This window comes from Alexandromys fortis, unplaced genomic scaffold (genome assembly GCF_014885135.2).
Source record: "Alexandromys fortis isolate MF-2015 unplaced genomic scaffold, M_Fortis_MF-2015_v1.1 scaffold_45, whole genome shotgun sequence".
NCBI classification, from domain to species: domain Eukaryota; kingdom Metazoa; phylum Chordata; class Mammalia; order Rodentia; family Cricetidae; genus Alexandromys; species Alexandromys fortis.
The window spans coordinates 11,779,834-11,796,598 of NW_026067926.1; the positions used below are offsets into that span (position 1 = coordinate 11,779,834).

Consider the following 16,765-nt stretch of genomic DNA (forward strand, 5'->3'; position numbering starts at 1 on the left):
CCAGTATTTTATTGAGAGTTTTTGCATCAATGTTCATGAGTGAGATAGGCCTGTAATTTTCTTTCTTGGTTGGGTCTTTGTGTGGTTTTGGTATCAGGGTAACTGTAGCTTCATAAAAGGAATTTGGCAATGACTCTGCTGTTTCTATATTGTGAAATACATTAAGGAGTATAGGTATTAGCTCTTCTTGTAAGTTCTGGTAGAATTCTGCATTGAAACCATTTGGTCCTGGGAGATTTTTGATAGCAGTTGCTAATTCTTCGCGACTAACAGGTCTATTTAGATCGTTCACCTGGTCTTGGTTTAGATTTGGTATATGGTACTTATCTAAAAAAAATGTCCATTTCTTTTGCATTTTCCAGTTTTGTGGCATACAGGCAATGCCTATCATTTTAAAGGTGATAACGAACAGTCCTTACCCCTATCTTTTGATGAATATGACCGTAAAATTTTATAGTGACTCAAGTGGAAGATATGTACCTTCCTATAAGCTGTCCAGGTCTTCCACCCTTGAGGCTATATAAAATGTATGGTGTCTCACCCCCTTTAAAGAAATAATCTTTATCTTAAAACAAAACAAAACAAAACGTAGGAATGGAGAGCTGTCTTGACAGCTAAGCACACTTGTTGCATTTCTAGAGAACCCAAGTTTAGATCTCAGACCCATGGCAGGCAGATCACAACCACCTGTAATTCCTATTCCCAACACACACACACACACACACACACACACACACACACACACACACACACACATTACCTGGTTCATACCCAACACCTAAATGTTCCCTGGCTGTATTTTCTACAAGAGCCAGAGATCTTGGGCTACTCTACACACACATTCACTAATCCATGGTGTAACTGCTTGCTCTTTCCCTGATTCCTATGCTGGATTATAAGCTTCTTGAGAGTTAGGACTAAATATTACTATAGATTTTGGTATTGTTTCAATGCTATGATTCAAGGAGGAGAAGCAGAGATCCATCTGGTGAGTGTTAGATACCTTTAACGTGGCAGGAGTCTGAGGGGATCTGAGGGAGCACTGCGGGCACTGGTCCTAGGACAGTGTTGTAGTATCTGGGCAGTGGGTGTCACCCTGGAAATTATTCAGAGCAAGAAAAGGTGCCCCCCCCCAAATAAATAAAAATCTGGGTGGTGGTGGCACATGCCTTTAATCCCAGCACTTGGGAGGCAGAGGCAGGCGGATCTCTGTGAGTTTGAGGCTAGCCTGGTCTACCAAGTGAGTTCCAGGACAGGCTTCAAAGCTACAGAGAAAAGAAAAAGAAAAAGCCCAAATGAGCCACGATTGCGGATAGACAAACACTCACGCACAAATTTGTTCCTGGGGACCAAGACTTTGTCCTCTTAGCTGTAAGAATTGCTTCACTCTATCCCTCATTTGGTCAGCTCCTAAGAGAGTTTTATATTCTGAGAAAATGCATTCTTTACTTTGAGACTATTCCCATCAAAAGTATAAAATTCAGTTGAGGCTTATAAATCATATTATGGTTCAGAAAAATAATAGTTTTACAAGATGAGAAAGCTGTTAGTAAGAATTCCCTTAGCATTTCAAAATGACAAATTTTCTCCATTCTGTGTTGCAATTTGGCAGTCATGTTGCGTCCCATTTATATACTGAATGCTCGCTTATCAGGAGAGAGCATGTTAAAGAAATCTAAATTAAATTTCTCGGTATGCTGGCATCTCAGACTTTGGGGTATCAAAGTCTTAAGTAATTCACCGAACACTTCCAAACTTTTCTTTTAAAACCATATGAACATTTCCAGAAACATCATTCCCAGCCCCCTAAGTGTTTGATCCTCTTCTGTCTAAAGGGTTTATTTATTTGATATTCTTTTTCCTTGGGGTATTTGCCTGCTTGGGTAAAGTTAGAATTTGCTATGATGTGGGTTTGCTATACAGTATTAAAAAGAGCCAACAGAGAAAGATCTCAGAAATTGTTGGACTTAGAAGATAACTGGTTATTGTAATGTTCCTGAGAATATATGCTTGCACCCTCTGTAGCTTGCTCATTGCCATGTTCAGAAAATTCCTGGAAGGTCCTACTGAGTGTGCTGCCCTCAGTAACTAGTCAGTAGTGGTGGTCATTATTACTGCAATTGATAAAGGTCCTGGCTCATGCTTAATAAAGAATCCCTATTATTATGCTTGAAGTCAGCTCTGATTCTGTTGTGGAGGGAGGGGCCCTGAGGGAGCTCCCTCACTGAGTTGCTTCAGACAGAGATAGCAGATGGCCAGATGAAGCTTGGGTTTGTCATCTCCAGATGGCGCTTGCCAACCTCTTCCCCGATTCCAGTAAATTTTCTTTTACTGGACATTTCTTGGAAGACTCTGTAAAATTTCTCTGTGATCTCAGGGCTGTTTTCCATGGAGGTGGTCCAGTGTAGACTCAGCACAATTTATTTCATCTTGCCAGTGCCTTGGGATGATCCAGGGATAAATATGGAGCCATAGTGGAGATCCATGCTCAGGCTACTGTATTACCTTCCTTCACCAACATGCCCAGTGTGAACTTGGTCATGGCCTCACTCTCCAGAGCTGTGAGGTGTGCCCATGCCGTCGTGGAGACCCTTAGCAACCTTTTATTTGAATTTAGAACTATATCCCGGAGTTAGCAGAGATTCTGGTAGCCCATGATAATGTATTCAGGGGAGAAGAAAAGTGGAATATTTTCAAGGCCCTATGCTGCCTAAAAGTGAGATCTCAATCTCTGCTCGGGGGTTACAAAGACAGATTCAGAGAGTGGTGTAGCATGCTGATTTGGCTTTTGTTCACTTGACTTAACTAGTATCACTCAGAAAAATGGAACCATAATGAAGGGAAAAAAATGCCTCAACCAGATTGACCTGCAGGAAAGTGGGGTGGTGGCGGTGGGGGTGGCGGTAGTATTTTCTTGATTAATGTGGGAAAGCCCAACCTATTCTGGGTAGTGTCACGCCTGTCTTGGGTTTTATATAAGATTTAACTGAGCAAGTCAGAGGGAGCAAGAAATGACATTCCTTCAGGTTTTTGCCTTCAGTTCCTACCCTGATCTCATGCCTTACCAGGGTGAATTGTGACCTGAAAGTATTAGATGAATTTAACCCTTTCAGCTCCAAGATGCTCTTAATCATGGTGTTTTGTCATAGCAATAGAAAAGCAAACCAGACTAGAGAATAAGAATTTAACAGCTGTTGTCTATAATGATGGGTGATGTGGAATTCCCTTCTGTATGCTGTGAATACCATTGGTTAATAAAAAAAAAACTGTCTTAGGCCTGTGCAGGGCAGAATATAGGTAGGTGGGGAAAACTAAACTGAATGCTGGGAGAAAGAAGGAGGAGTTTAGAGAAGCCATGTAGCCAGGGGAAAGATGCAGGAACTTTACCTGGTAAGCCACAGCCTTGTGGTAATACACAGATTAATGGAAATGGGTTCAATTAAGATGTAATAGTTAGTCAATAAAAAGTTAGAGCTAATGGGCCAAACAGTGATTTAATTAATACAGTTTCTGTGTGGTTATTTTGGGAGTCTGGGTGGTCGGGAAATGAACAAGCAGCCTTGTACAATGGATGGGTAAGATGTGGGGGCCAGAGTATACAGTCATACTGTGTCACAGTCAGAGATCAAAGAACAAATAGGGAGTAGAGTCAGGGTAATGGAATGTGAGGTCCCCAGGGATTCACTCCATCTAACAAGGCCCAACATAGTCCAGAACTTCTCAGGACTCAGTGTCGAAGAGGCTCTGGGTATTTGTGATAATTTCTAAGAGATAGCTACAGGTTAGTTATCATTCATTCATGAAACATTTACAGAGAGAGGGTGCTGGAGACTCTGTGGCACTCACTCATTGAGAATTTCTCAGGACCCAATAACTTAACCTAATAACCCAAAAACTTGGACCTGGGACAAAAAGAGAAGATTAAGATATATCTTATTTTTTGACAACATTTTTTCTATGTGCTTTAAATAAATATTAATATGATGACTATCATTGATTGTTAACTGACTATATCTGGAATTAACTGAAATTCAAGTGAGTAGATATATCTTTTGAGGAACTTTTTTTTTCTCAGTTCAATCATTTGAAATGGGAAGACCCACTTTTAATCCAGATCTATCGAGGTGGAAGATCCACCTTTAATGTGGGCCCCACCTTCTGCTGGTAGTCTATACGAAGGACATGGAAGAAGGGCTTGCCGCTGCTTGTTCTCACTCTCACTGGTGAGTCTATTCCTCCACTGGCATTAGAGTCTACTTCGCTGGGATTCTTGCCTATACTGAAGACCAGCTGAGACATTCAGCCTCGTGGACTTAACAGTTAATGGATTCTTGGACCCTCTGTCGGTAGTCATTATTGTACTAGATGGACCAAAGCCTGTAAGCCATTTTAAAAAATCCCCTTTCTCTCTTTAAAGGGAGATATTTAATCTATCAATTATGTTCCTCTAGTGAACCAGACTAAGTGGTTCTAGAGCAACAGAAGCACAAAGATGACTTTTTAAAAGTATCTGGAATTGGCTTTCCAATTTGCCAACACCTACAGCTACTGAGGCCTCTCTTAGAGGAGAGTACTTGAAATCCCATGATGTGAACTATTTTACAGACTTAAGGAGACACATGCATTTGATTATCCTGACTCACCACTTATAAGAGGCAACAAATTTGGTGAGTCTGCATATAAAACTTTGGACAATTTGTAGAAGAATAAGGAAAATTATGGTGCTGGTTGGTTGCTCTTAGCATCTCTGAATAAATCGACAAAGGGGAAAAAATGTGCTCTGTGATAAAATTAACCAAATTCTAAGCATTTCAGAACACAATGAAGGCCAACAATGAACTTAGTGACAAAATTGACTGGCTCCAGAGGCGTATAAACAATCTAAAAGTTTGTAAGAGAATCTCTCCCGCAGTCACAGAGCATGAGCAAACCAAAGCCCTCATTATGAGATTGGCTGAGTTACTGTGAAAATTCAAGTTGCAGCCTTGGAGGCTGTGGTGGTTAAAGTAAAGGCATTAATTAGTAAAGAATGGGATCCTGGAACTCGGGATGGGGATGTGTGGGAGGACCCTATTGAAGCTGAGAACTCTGAACCCTCAGATTCCCAAGGGTCTATCTCACGAAAGGAAGCAGTCTCTCCACCCTTAGCCAAAGTAGTGCTCCCCGTCTCCATTCCTAGAATGTCATCATTTCCAGCTTTGACTGAGGAAATTAATTCTTCCTTGTCTGCTGAACCAGTAGTGACTTTCTCTGAAGGAGATGCCAGGCAAGACAATATACTGATGTCCTTCAAGGTCTACCAACAGTTGCCCCTAGATCTACTTAAATACTTAAGGCTAAGCAGGCTCCTGGGGGGGGGGGTAGGAAGTGTAGACCATGAGAAGGTGCACTACATTAAAGAGCTTAATGAGTTTGCTAATTCGGGAATATGTGTGGGAATGGGTTGTAAGGGTGTGGGATAATGGTAGAAGGAACATAAAGCTGGACCAGGCTGAGCTTCTTGATATGGGTCAATTGAGTGAGGATTCTAGGTTTGATATGGATAGAAGCTCACACAGCTAAAAAGTGTGAGGGGGCAGATTTAAAAGTTTGAAGGGTTGACTGAAGCATTTGTCAAAAGATGGCTACTGAAAAGGAGCTGGAGATGCCTGATAGCCCATGACTCGGTGTTGATGAAGGGATGTTTAAGTCTCAGGGAAATTGCGGTGCTAGAATGGGGGCTATGTGTAAAACCTAATCCTCCGCAATGGGAAGGCCCAGAAGACACACCCTTTGCTAATCCTGTAAGATGCCAAATGGTGAGTGGGGTACACACGCATATAAAGAGCTTTCAGTTGCCCCTTTTCTTTGTGTCAGACTTGGAGACACTGATGCTCAGTTGGATGAATTAAATGCAATGGGTTTAATTGGGCCCCCAAAGTAGCAGGGGTCAGTTGGCAGCACTGAATCACGAAAGGCAAGAAGACTGTAGTTATCTTAATGGGCAGGATAGACAGAACAATTTCCATAATGGCTTAACCTATAACGGGCGGCACAGGCAAAGGTACTTTTCTGGTAGCATGACTCATAACTCTGCAAGCTGTTCACTTTGTATGGGGCCTGGAACAGGAGAAGGCTCTTCAACAGGTCCAGGCTGCTGTGCAATATGCTCTCGGCTTGAATCATGTGGTCTAGCAGATTCTGATGGCATTTGAGGTGTCAGTGGCAGACAGGGATGCTGCATGGAGCCTTTGGCAGGCCACCATAGGTGAATGACAGAACAGACCTTTGGAGACTTTGGAGCAAGACTCTACCATCACCTACTGACAACTATTCTCCCTTTGAGAGAGCTGTTGGCCTGCTATTGGGCCTTAGTGGAAACTGAGCATTTGACAACGAGCCAGCAAATTACTGTGTGACCCCCGAGGTGCCTATCACGAGCTGGGTGCTATCCGACACACCACGTCATAAAGTAGGATGTGCATAGCTGCAGTCTGTTATCAGATGGAAGTGGTATATACACTATCCAGCCCAAGAGGTCCTGCAGGCACAAGCAGGTTACACGAAGAAGTTGCCCAAATGCCTATGGCTTCTACTCTTATTAATAATGCTGCTCAAGCCAAGCACTCATGGGGTGCTCCCTGTGATTGGCTGGCTGAGGAAGAGATAACTAGGGCTGAGTTTATTGATGGCTCTGCACATGATGCAGGCACTACCCAGAAATGGACAGCTGGAGCATTGCAGTTCTTTTCTGGGACAACCCTGAGATACACTGCTGAACCTTCAGCGTGTACAGAACTTTGGGCAGTACACATGGCCATGCATTTTGTCTAGAAGGAGAAATGGCCAGACATGTAACTGCTCACTGATTCATAGGCCATAATCAATGGATTGGCTAGATGGTCAGGAACTTGGGAAGAGCATGATTGGAAAACTGGTGAGAAGGATATTAGGGAAAGAAGCATGTGGATAGATCTCTCCAAATGGGAAAAGGATGTGAAGATACTCGGGTCCCAGGTAAATGCTCATCAAAAGGTGATGTTAGCTGAGGATGAGGTCAGGGATCAAGTTCACAGGACAGTCAGCCTCTTCCCCAGCCGTCCTACCATTGCCCAATGGAGCATGAACAACGTGGCCATGGTTGTAGAGACAGAGGTTCTGCATGAGCTTGACAACACGGGCTTCCACTCCCCAAGGCTGACCTGACTAGTTGCCGCTGAGAGCCTCTACCCATCAGACAGAATCTAATGAAGAATCGATTGTTACATCTCAAGAGGGATGTAAAAAGAGAAGAAGAAAACTGGATTGTCTCTTTAAAAATTCATTTAGATGTGAGAGGCATTCAAACTAGACTTTCATTATTCATGAATGTGTTAAAAAGGTAGGAGAATGTGTTGAGACTTAGAGGCGCAATGATGAATAAGATTGTGTGTGTGAGCCTGGAGAGGAACTTGTAAATGAAATCCCTCAAGAATAGAGAGTATATAGCAAGCGCCAGAGTCTATGGATATCTCTTCCTGTTATCATTCATGGGCAGAGCATTGTCACTTAACTTGGGCTGGTACCAGGCAACTCCATCATGAGAGCCAATCCCTGCTTTTCCAATCCTCCTTACAGATGGAAGGCAGGGATTTATGACCTACCATTTGCCTCAGTAAAATACTTCCTGAGCAGGGTTTGTTTTCTAGTTAGAGGACACTTATGGCCAACTTAACCTGCCCCTCTTTGCCTGACCTCAATTCCGAGCAAGCACATCAAGCAAAGAGAACCATTTTGCCTCTATGAGGAAACTGTGGAGAGAAATCACAGACTCTAGTCTTGACATCATGTTGTGACAGGGAAAGCCAGTGCAGAGGCCCTTCAATCTGGGATTCCTGCTGGGGCCGTTTCCAGGTTTATGAGAATCTGCTCTCTTTAGTGGTGAATCCCATGGAAAATTACCCACCTCTGTTCTAGGAACCAAAGGTCAGCATGTCCTAGCTAACTTCCTAGCCTCTGTTAACACTGCCTGCGTGGAACCTCTTCCAGCAAGCCCTTTTTCTTATCTTCCTGTTTGTGTGGAACCCCCTCCACCTGGTTAACTGCCTTTCTTCGCTTCTTTTAAGGCTGCTTGCTTCAAATTGCTTTCTGGGCAGAGCCCTTTTTGCAGTTGCTCAACGAGATGTCTGAATGAGATCTTTGCCCTTAAAACCCTCATGTTCTGGGCAGCTAGGGCCACTCCATGTCCCTGAAGACTTGGGTGTGGTCCCAGCTGGTTGGATTACACTGTGTCTGAGTGGTCATCCCTGGCGTGCTCCCTGTCATAATGGAGTTTCTCAAACAGGACCAGTGTTCACAATATCTGGCTTTCCTATTACATGAAGAAAATAAACTCAATTTGTTGAAACCATCATTAGTTAAAATTTCTCACGAATTCTGCTCTGAAAAGCATGCTTAGCTGATAGAAAGGGGTATGGGTAAAGTGCTGTAGGAAATCCTACATCCAGTAGCCTTTAAGTTACCCACCCACTGGGACATGGCCTCTTATACTATTTATGCCAATGTAAAGCCTGCGACTGGCCTCTTTTCCAGCTGCAGGATTCGGTTGCTGTTCTCCGGTCCAGCAGAGGATATTGATTTGTAAGTCTACCCTAAATAAATAACCCTCTATTATTCTCAATTCTGAGCTAGTGTGGGATTTCTTTTAAGCGTCCTTCTTCAGGTAAAGTGATATGAGGGTACAGGAGGTGACAGTTCAAACGTGTAGGAGGGTCTGGGAGCTGCCACTCCCAGAGAGTCAGCTGTGATCGGCTACAGAGAGGAGCAAGGACAGGGACAGGGATTCAGCTTCGGTTGCCTGTCATTCTGTGGTGAGATAATCCAGCAGAAAGCAGCGGAAGGCTTTTGGCTTACAGTCTGAAATGGCAGCAGGGGTGTGGCTCTACCTGCACATCTGGGTGTATCTAGCAGCAGAGAGACATGAAGGGAATCCTGGCGCTCAGCTGGCTTTCTTCCTTGCCCCTCTTTATTCAGCTGGGTCACCATTCTGAAAGTTGGTGCCACCCTTGCTTGTTCGAGTCTTCCTCCTCAGCTAACTCTCTCTGGAGATGGCCTCATAGCCCCACCCAGAGGTGTGTTGCTTAGGGGATTCTCAATAAACCCAAGACGACAGTACAGACGAACCGTCACTGAGGCTTCAATCAGAAGGTTCCAAGAAGAGGGCCTTGATTCCAGGACCAAACAGGGAGTTCCCTGCCATCTTCTGCTGGGGCTGGCTTTCAGTGTACCTCCATTTCAGAGAGATGTGCCCAGAAAGTGGGTCCCAGGTACAAGCATGAAGGAGGGATACAAGTGTGGGACTTGTTCTCCCCTCCCATAATAGCTCTCTTGTGTATGCAAACAAAGACTAAGGAAAAGGTGGAAATCCTTAGGGATTCCTGCTAGATCAGGGCCTGTAAGGGCTCCTAAGGCACATGGATGAAGCAGACTTCAAGTGAAGCCCCAAATGTGCCATGATAATGGACAGGTAGGCAATTCTGGGTAGTAGACAGGTCCAGGCTTCATTTTCAAGAGTTGCCTTAAGCTAAACTATTATAGTTTTAAAATATCATTTGGTCCTATTAATGGTTTCTTCCCTGTGGCTGAAATTAGCTACAAGACCTTTTCGCTTTGCAAAGAGTTCTGGTTAATTCTGAAGCATGGGGTAGGAGAGATACTATCTAGAGACATTATCTCACACACACCATTAGGCCTTAGATGTTTTTCTCTTAAGAAAACAGGGACAGTTGGGAGTGGAGAGATGGCTTGGTGGTTTAGAGCACATATTGTTCTTCTATAAGACTACACATACCTTTAGCTCCAAGGGATCTGATGCCTTCATCTGGCCTCTGCTGGCCCATTCATTCACAAGTTCACATACACAGATATACACACATATGCATCAATGAATAAAAATAAAATCTTTTTTAAAAGATAAATGACTTAGAACAACACCTGTACTTGGTAATTTTTTTTTCAAAGAATACATAAACAAAGGATTGGTTGGATGTTCTTTAAAAAAAAAAAGGCTCATTTCCCCATTAGCTTTAGTAAGTTGTTCAGTTTTTTGAAACATGATTATTGGTCCCTGGTCATTCTTGACCAAGGGACAACAGACAAGCTTACTGTTTCTTTGATGATGATCAACCCATGGAGTTTAGTGACCTCCACAGTTAACCTTCCTCTTGTGGTCTCTGGAATTCCCCTCCACCTTTTCACAACTATAAACTCTCATAGGCCCTGAGTCCAGGGATATGCTTCATCCAGCTATGTAGCCCTGAAACCTGGCAGAGAATACAGTCAACACTTATTAAATTCAAGGTTCCTAACCTGGAGTTTGCACATAGATTTTATGTGTTATAGTTTAGAATTCCTACCTTTCATCTCCTTCTCAGAGGGGGTTCCCTAAACCTTGAGAACCTTGAGGGTAGATATAAAAGATGATATGACTATCATTCTAGATAATAGTCTCCAACTAGGACATAAACCGTTTTATTCCCCCTAAAGATTAAGGCTAAATTTTTATTCCAAGTACCAAAGGCTTCACCTGGTTTCTCTTCAGATCAAGCTTTGATCTAAAGTATAACCTATCTGAACTGGGAAAAAAGAAAGGAATGGAAGCTTCGCTCTTAGGTTTCTCAGGTGTTCTGGGCAGAGTCCTTGCTCCTCCACACAGAGTGTGGGCATGATCACATAATTACCCCTGCCTGGAAGGAAGAGAAAATGTCACTTGTTCCCTCTGGCTGACTTGACTTTACTCATTCCTCTGTAGCTCATGCAGCTTTTACCCGACTTTGTCTCTGTCCTCTTGTGTCAGGACTGGTAGCCGGGGCACTGTCCCCTGCTGTGTAAGAAGGCAATTCAGGTAGCAGTGCAAGGCTACCCACGATTCCTGCTGTTTCCAGTGAGCCTTCCCATCACCCCCTAGTGTCTTACTGTAGAAATGGAAGTGTCCTGTGGGGCAGTAGGACCGAGTGCTTGAAGAGGCTTTCCCATGTGGGCTGGGCTGGGGTATGAGGGTATGGCTATTGTTCTTAATTGGGAGCTTGTGGTTCATTCTAGGGGTTCAGAAAGAACACATGGAAACAGAATGAAAAGCTGTAAACACTTGCATTGCATAAGGGAGATATTCTGTAAGAACCAGCGCTCTGCACTAAAAGCCAGCATTTGCCCACCTTAGTACCCTCTGAGCCCTTTCTAGTCATGCCCAAAGGAAGGCTGCACAGATCAGATTAAATGAAAAGATTCCCATGAGACATTTCCAATTCCTTCCTAACTGTCCCCTCTCCATCCCAACACATCCAGTGTCCCTACTTTCTGCCTTGGGGGTCATGTGTCACCTCTAGCTCGTAATCACTGCCTCACATAGACAACATAGGGTTGTCAGAGTTGGTCCTCTCTCTACCAAGCTCTTCTCTCACCAGTACATCATAGTCCGGAGGCATGGGCACACACCCGCAGTCCTGAACCCTGAGGCACAACCCACCTGTGAGAGCTGACACTCTTCCACTGTGTTTTGGGACTGCCTTGTCTCCAAGGGCTGGTATGTTAGAAGATCGGTCCCCAGTAGGCCAGCATTAAGATGTAGTGGAATCGTTAAGAAGCAGTGCCTCATGCAAGACGGCTGGGAGTAATGTCCTTCAAAGGAATTAGGAGTGCCCTTGTGGCTCCCAGTATCTTCCTGACTTCTTGATTTGCAATATGATCTCTCCTCCTCACATGCATTCCTGCCATGACGTCATCACGATTCCATATACCCAAAGGGGCTTTCACCAGTGCCATGCCCTTGAGCCTCCAAAACCATGAACAAAAGAAATCTCATTTACAAAGTTTCAGACTACCATACTCCCTTCCCACACACTCAGTTCCATCCCTTCCTATGTGTAGAGTATGGGCCATACGGCCCCCCCACTCTAGTTTGCCCTTTTATTACTGTGATCAAATACTTATCAAAAGCAACTGGGTCTGGGGAAGGTTTACCTCCTCTTACAGGTTACAGTCCATCATTAATGGAAGTCAGGCTATATCCTCTTCTATGGGGTGTACCAGGCAGGAACCTACGAGCAAGAACTGAAGCAGAAGCCATGAAAGAATACTGCTTGCTGGTTTACTCTCTGTGGCTTGCTCGGCCTGATTTCTTATACCACCAGGACCATCTGTCTAGGGTAGCACTGCCTAGAGGGGGATGGATCCTCTTTAATCAGTCATCAATCAAGAAAAATGCCCAGACTTGTCTACAGGCTAGCTGGATGACTAGCCTAGATGATTAAGACTGGAGGACTTAACTTCTCAATTAAGGTTACCGTCTTGCACATGACTCTAGATTATATAGCTGGACAAAACCAACAACCTAAGCAGCACACCTTCCTAGTCTTGTGACACCCAAAGTCCAAGACTTCACACCTTCCTGTCCCATCCTATTCCTCTCCCTCCTACCCCCTCACCACTGGCCTGGACCATCAGGCCTGGTCTCCTAGAACAGCTTCAACCTTTAGTATTCAGCAAGCATTTGCTGCTTTGGTGTTTGTTTTAAAACTTTGTTTCCTAAGTCGTACTCTTCGCCTTCCTATGTGTTTGCATTTTGTACTTCTGAGTGACATCTGAGGTTTTCGAGGGTGGGTGTTTGGCACCTTTACAGCCCTTCTAACACCTGGCACCATGTCTACCCAGGAGGCTCTGGGAATGTGCCCACCTGATGCATTTTCAACACTGTACTTTAACGACCATTCAGAGTTTGTAACCACCACACAGTTCTGAGTGTCTGACATCCATGGGTTGGCAAGAAGTATAAGGACCTCAGCAATCCTCAGAGCCTCACCCAGGGTGTTAGAATACCAGCACAGTGACTGGTCTGACCGAGAAACATTTCCCACTGTGGAAAGGCCACTCACATCTACTTTGCTTTGTGTAAGCCACCCAGCTGGACTGATGCAAGCATCGTTCCCCAAAGGAGTCCTTCCGATTGAATTCAAAAGTCATTCACCATGTTGGCAAGCAGTAGGATGGTGGCCTGTCCACCAGCAGGAGGACATGCCAAAGACAGAGATTTTCTTTATGGGAAAGACACTTGCTCATTGCCCAGGGTATTTTACTTTCTTCAGTCTTGACTTGTCCCATGTCTCTCTTCTCAGTGTCTGCATCCTGACTCCATCCTTATGTCCCATGAGCTCATCAAAGATGAGCTACCATCAGTTAGGACCCCACGGGATTCTGGATCAATGACACGAGATTTCAAGAAAGCCTTAAAATATGGCTATGGCTGGTCCTTTCTTTTTCTAGTCCTTGTAGAAGATGCTTTCAGAGACAAGAAAGGCAGGGAGAGGGAGGGAGGGAGTAAGGGGTGAGGAGAATGAGGGAGGAAGAAGGAAGATAGAGAAGATGCCCAGAGCTCTAGTTTTCTTAATGAGAAATGTGAAGAAATTAATGAGAATTTATTTTAATACACAGTAGAATGCAAGAGACCAGAATTTTTTTTTTAAAAGGTAAACCACTAATGCTTGTGATGGGGGTTTGGGAAGGCTGCCAAAGCATCCTAGCTCGTTAAACAAGCTGCAGCACTGCTAATCCTTTCGAGGGTTAGGAACTAAATTAAAACCCAACAGATCCTAAAATTATCTATCATCATGTTGCAAAGTACTGGGGCCTACATTCACCTGCTGCATGCCTTCGAGCAAGGTGGCGGGGAGAATTTCAGCGCTTTTGTTCCTGGGGAACAGCGTGAGATTTCCACGAAGAAGGGATCTGAGAAATTTCAGTAGAAGACAGAGTAGATGGAGAGAAATGGGGGGAGGCCTCAGTTTACCCTTTTCTGTGAGGGAACAAGAATACCACAAGAAACAGTCATCGCCTCCATGGGGGCAGCACAATGGACTTCCTGGACATGCCTTCACAGGGTAGATCCAAAGGTCAGATTGTGTCCTGGTCAGTGTTTTGTTTTGTTTTTGCAAAAAAAATGCATTATTTTTTTTTTTTTTTTTGCCATCAGATTGAGACATGCATTTCTGGAGGAGTCTGTGTCAATGTTTCTGTTACAAGGTATCATAATGCAAGAAATGCAAGAAAATGAGCGGGCGGGATTGTATCTTAGGAGGCTGTTTAGTAATGCATTTGTTCTGATGGCACTGCACAGACTTAATATACCTCCATCCAAAAGCATCAATATGCACCATGCTTCCTTGGGCTGATGGAGCTACTTTTCAAAATGTGTAATTCAAGTTTCAGTTAACTTGGATTCTTTTCTGTTCACGCTGAGCCGGAGAAGCTCAGGAGACCCTTGTGGCCAGAGGTCTAATGTCACCATCTGGCCCAGTTTGCAATGCTATAGTGTTGGATAGTCAGCAGAAAAGTTAATAAATCCATAGGTGGTGTAGGCTAGTTTGCAGAAGGGTAAATTATTCTGACTTGCAACATGGTTTGGTGAAACTTATTAGTGGCAGCTGGTTAAGATAACTGAACAATATCTGAGTCAAAGACATCAATGGGCTGGATGTGAGGGATGTTTGCCATGTCTGCAGTGTGGTCACTGTGGCCCAGAGAGACAGTATATTTTGAACAGTGCAAATTGGCCAACTTAAATTCTTTGATTTTTGGAGGAGGGGAACTAGAAAATGTTGCGGAATACTGGTTTACACCACGTGAAGATGTGTCATTGTAATTGGTTTAATAAAAAGCTGAGCAACCAATAGCTAGGCAGGAGAGGTTAGGTGGGACTTCTGGGCAGAGAGAGAAACTCAGGGGAAGAAGCTAAGCTTATGAGTTTCACCAGCAAGACAGGGAGCAAGTCAAACGCACAGTACTGAGGAGAAGTAAAGAGCCATGTGGCAAAATGGATTAAAATATAATTTAGGTTATGGTGGGACAAACCTAAGCCAAGGTCCAGCCTTCGGAATTAATAAGAAGTCTCCATGTCATTATTCGGGAGCTGGTAGACCAAAAGAAAGTTTGGCTACAAGAAAATTAAGAGATGTGGGCCAGGTCTAGGTACAGTGTAAGGGGCAACTGCCTAGAATATTCTTCTTCTGGAGCCTTCCAGCATGATCTCACGTGAGCAATAGACCAGCACTGGAGGTCAACTGTGCATGAGAAAGTCCACACGGAAGCCCACAGTGAGCTACATTTCCACTTGGATCCATTTGGGCTCTTGTTGTTGTTGTTGCTGCTGCTAGGCCTCATCAGCATGAAAATGAACTTGTTTTGATTTGCTACTGTCTGTCTTCTATTAGGAAACTGTTATTAGGAAAATCACATTAATTAGCCACAGCTGAGGAGAGACTTGGCTATTTTGGGGCCGCAGCTGCAAAGTCTCTTTGCAGTCTGAGTGCTGACTAAATTTTAACAACCAACAGAATAAATAGTCCCAGGGTACATTTAATCACATTAATTTTGTTTTCCTCTATCTGTATTGCTGTTTAGGATTGTTGGCTCATCTACATTAAATAATCTGATGCTATTAGCATACTTTCAAGCAATCCCATTTCTCTTGGCTTTGTGATATATTATAAAGCTTAATACTAATTTTATTAACTTTATTCATGAAAACAGAACATTAAAATTTACCCCAAAAGCTGACTTATCAACGGAACTATTTGCTTAAATTGAAAAATCTGATTTTACAACTACACGGGGAGACAGGATTAGGTGGTTTGATACACGTGGAGAGCGGCAGGCAGAAGAGAGCTAGATATGTATACACATGAACTGAGAGGTAAAACTTCTAAATTATAATCCCCATTAACTCATCACTCATTTTCATAGATGTGGTATGATAGGCCTTTGTGATCAAGCGGATCAAGTTTGACCCTGGCTCTGTAGAGGGTGAATGATCTCCTGGAATCTGTTTTCTGCCCTTCAATCTGGGCTCAGTGTCTACTTTATGGTGCCCTTGTGAACACTCAAAGGCTGAGCTGGTGTAGAAATTGCCTGGTATGAGGTACATGCTTGAAGGCTGTTATCTGTCCCTCTTTCTCTAATGTCTCGTGGCTTATATCCTATTTAACTAGAGAGTCGGCTACGGGCTTTCTCTTGCTCCCCTCCACACCTACCTATACAGCACCGTCCAGTAGCTGGGGTCCACGGGTGGGTCCTCACGATTCGTCAGTGCCGGTTCAGCATCGTAATTAGATAGTTTCACAGTAACTAGCAGCCACCGAACACTCGCTGTGTCCTAGGAGTTTTCAGCCCTGGCCAATCAGTGGAATCACTTGGGAGAGCTTTGATTGCTGCCACCCCAATTACCATTTCAGAACAGAATTTCCAGAGATGAGGAATGGTTGGAAATGAGAAGTGACAGAGTTAAAATTAACACGCATGATTCTAAAGTGCAGTCAGGATCGAGAAGCGTCATTATTCCCTTGTTTAAGTCTTCCACCTCTAACAGAGTTACTATCCTTTCTTTCCTCCTCCTCCTCTTGCTCCTCTTCCTCTTTTTCCTCCTCCTCCTCCCCCTTTCACAGAAGACCTCACAAAATATTCTGGCTAGTCTCAAAATGATATGTAGCCAAGGGTATCCTTGGACTCCTGATCTTCCCCCAGAAAACCCAAGTCCTGGCATTACTAAGACACATCAGCACACCAACAAAGACTGTCTTCTGCTAATTAAAAACAAAACTAAACAAATAAGCAAAACATCAAGGCAGAGGCATGGGTCAAGGTCATCTAGCCGTGAACAGGTGTAGTGGATCTGGAGCCCAAGGAGTCTGACCTACCTGCCCCTCATTCTTCTGCCCTCTGAGCGACAAAAAAAAAAAAAAAAAAAAAAAAAAAAAAAAAA

At 43.8% G+C, this 16,765-nt stretch overlaps 1 protein-coding gene across 1 annotated transcript in view; it reads right to left on the reverse strand.

Annotated features, from left to right (window-relative positions):
* Positions 1-16,765, reverse strand: part of Spon1 (spondin 1) — a 298,089-nt gene that overhangs the window by 182,909 nt on the left and 98,415 nt on the right. The window lies entirely within an intron of this gene.